The sequence below is a fragment of the Eumetopias jubatus genome, unplaced genomic scaffold (assembly GCF_037043125.1).
Source record: "Eumetopias jubatus isolate StellerSeaLion01/CBP00866 unplaced genomic scaffold, mEumJub1_p1.0 scaffold_2, whole genome shotgun sequence".
Taxonomy (NCBI): Eukaryota; Metazoa; Chordata; class Mammalia; order Carnivora; family Otariidae; genus Eumetopias; species Eumetopias jubatus.
The window spans coordinates 143,876,457-143,880,143 of record NW_028274808.1 but is presented as its reverse complement, the minus strand read 5'-3'; positions in this window follow the sequence as shown (position 1 = coordinate 143,880,143).

Genomic DNA, 3,687 nt, shown 5'->3' with positions numbered 1-3,687 from the left:
TAATTACCCACCATCAACCATGGTCTGAAAACTCCGAAAGCAGATGGTCCTACTTCTGACTTAGCATGAGAAGGCCCATAGTAGCCTAATGCTATGTCACAATGCATACGCCGTTCACCTTGCTTCATCTCATTATGTAGGCATGTTACCGTCTCACATCATCGCAAGAAGTAGGATGAGTACAATACAATATTTTGAGAGAGAGACCACATTCAGATAACTTCTATTACAATATATTGTTCCAATTTTTCTGTTTTGTTAATTGTTGTTGTTAATCTCTTACTGTGACTCATTTATAAGTTAAACTTTATCACAGTTAGGTATATATTAGGGAAAACATAGTATATATAGGGTTCAGTACTATCTGCCATTTCAGGCAACCACAGAAGGTCCTGGAACATATGCTTGGTGGTTAAGGGCGGGCTACTGTGTTTAAGAAAAAAAGTTTAACGTGACAGATACAAGTTGCATTTTTCCATTCATGGTAACAACTAAAAGAAAATCAGATAACAAAACCACAGTGTTTATCACACAGCGTATCTATAAAATATTCGGGAGATCTGGTGGTTGGAGGCCTGGCATAACTGTTTATCTAGTAAAGAAAACAAGGACAAGGAATGAACTTTGGATGTAACCTCATGAAATATTTATGTCTTTGCTGAGGCAGAGCTATGGGAATTATGCTATTATTAGGCAGTGTTGTGATAAGAGGTAGTAAGTCCTGATGGCAGAGTAGTCATCAAGCAGATTGGAGCAGTCAGCTCTTACTTATCAGCTGTGTTGGAGAATCGGTGAATTATCTTTGCAATAATTCTAAGGATGAAGACAGGATCAATTGGGGAAAGGGGGAATAAAGCAGTGTATATCTATCTCCTTAGACGGCACTGTGATTATTTGTCTGTTTCTTCCTTTAGATCAGGGAACTAGGGTCTTGCCTCTTCTCTTCATTCCCACTTCCAGAAAAATGCCTAATAGAGTGGGTGTTAAATAAATGTTGGTTGGGCGCCTGGGTGGCTCAGTTGGTTAAGCAACTGCCTTCGGCTCAGGTCATGATCCCGGAGTCCTGGGATCGAGTCCCGCGTCCCTCTGACCCTCCCCCCTCTCATGTACTCTCTCTCTCATTCTCACTCTCTCAAAATAAATGGATAAATCTTTAAAAAAAAATGTTGGTTGATATTTATTAACTACATGAAGGGAAGCAGTAAGGCAGTTAGTACCATAATGCAGTGGTATAGTTGGGGGCTGGACAAGGCGCCTTGTCAAGAGAAAGTGGGTTGAACATTAAGGACTCTATTTTCCCAACACCTGACTTTGTTAGGCTCAGAGATTTCACCAAATTATTCATAGACATTATAACACATTCACGCCATTTACCCTCTCGATGATTTTTATGACTTTTTAGTTAGAGTCACATCTATAACTATTAGGGAAACAGCTACGAGTTCCCCTCATCTGTCCATCCACAGCCTTCCATCATGCACAGATGCTATAATATGTACTCATTAAACATGATTTGACTGCAGATACTCACATTCGATGTGCAACATACACATATGTAAAGTACAGACAACCAAGCCATCCTTTCTCCACTTATACCATAATTCCCACCATATCTAATTGGATCTCATATTTCCTTAATGTCCTCAACTACTTCAGAAGTGTCAATCAACAAACTAGCTCAGTTGTACACCAATAGAGTCACCCCTTTGAAAGAAGTATCATGCAGAATCCTCTGCCTCCAAGATTACCTGAGTATATGGACAGAGTCTAGAAGGCAAAAATAAAAACAAAATATTTCTGGCCAAAAAATTGGGAGATAATGAGTATTGGAAAATACTGTGGACAGCATGCTCAATATCTAGTTTTTATGATGAGTAATATTTCCTAGTTGAAATCTGTATCTTGATGCTATGCATTTTCTTTTGCGGTTTATACATTCATTTTTGGCTTCCTAAATTTGGTTTCCATAATACGATAAGGTCATAAGGGTGTTGTCATCTCCAAGACAGCTTTCTTATGTGATTATTTCTAAGAAAAGTTTTCTCATTTCCTTATTCTTTTGCAATTTTGGCAATCCTGTATTTCTTCCTGTTACACTATATAATCACGATGCCATTGATTTAGTGAGTAGAAAGTTCAGGAAACAATTTTAGAAAATGGAGATAAAAAACAATTTATAAAACATTTTAAAATCCAATAAACCTCAAAAAAACTGACAAAAACTAATATATCAAATGATTCTCAGTGTTAACTGAATGATTTTAAGTATTTGTAGACTGATTATATCATCAGATGATCATGCGAGGAACAGAAAACTAAATGATCTGGATCTTCCATTGCAGAAGAAAGTGGACAGGCTAAATAAATTTATGTTAGAAACTGAACTTTATCCCCCAATTTCATCTCTTCTATTATAGCTATCACTGCGCCTTACACACGGAGATGAACCAAAAAATATATGGGGTAAATAGCTATTATCCATTCACTTCCTGCCCAGATCTTGCACCTTTGATTAGATGGACCTGCCCATATACCATGAAGCAGATGGCCCATAAAGGCCAGACATACTATCCGGTTCCATCTGTGGCAGTCAAACTGGACTTCCTTTGCTTAATTCCTGATATCGTTCGGGTGCTCTGGCTTTGAATATATTTGTAGGTCCTACTTGTGTTCTTTGGACATGTCGGCAGACCATCGCCTCTGGACTTTCTAGAGACTTTAGTTCAGACTCATTTCTCTGGCTGCCTCAGGTACGATACTCTTCCTCAACTCTTTCACTGTAATTCAAATTCTGGCTCATCTGCATTCACCTATGTCCCCAGAAAGGTTGATGCTGAGTGGTCAAAATAGGCAAATGGAAGGAAATCTAGGCTGTTCCCAATCCTTCAAGGATGATTGCCTGATGTCCCAACCTCAGGACACATTGGTTACATACAACAGTGGCCTGGAACCATTTATTCATGCATTGTCTCAACAAACATTGGTTGAATGCTTTGTATGGATGATATTTGTACTGGAGAAGGGGACACAAAGAGAAATGAGATATGATAGCTTCTTTTCAGAGTGGGAGTATGTAAACCAGTGGTTCCCAACAACACGATCTGTAGCCAAAGGGCCAACTCTTGTTAAGAACTTTCTGATGGAAGTAGCGTTTGAAATGGCTCCTGAGCCATGGAGGCCAGGCGATGCCTATCTGCCTGTTCTATCTCTCTGGACTCCCTGCTTCAGTGGTAAACTCCAACTTAAAAAATCAACTGTTTACTTTTGGAGTCGTGTCATACCACACTGCTTCCGGCTTCCATGCCTTCACTTATTTGGTTCTCCTTTTCTGGAATGGGTTCCGTAATCACTCACCTTAAATGGCACCCTCCTCCAAAATGTTTTCTCTGATAGCTCCCACCCTTCCAAGAAAGGGAATCAGATGCCCCCTTTCTCTAAGTGCCTATAAAGCTCTGTGCTTTGGGGCACCTGGGTGGCTCAGTTGGTTGAGAGATCGATCCTAGCATTTGGCCCACAGTCTGCTTGAGATTCTCTGTCTCCCTCTCCCTCTGCCCCTCCTCCTGCTCTCCCTCTCTCTCAAAATAAATAAAATCTTAAAAAAAAAAAAAGCTCTATGCATTGCTAAGTATCATGGACCTCCAGACAACTCCGTATCTTTTTTTTCTTACTTTTATAGATTGTGAGTTT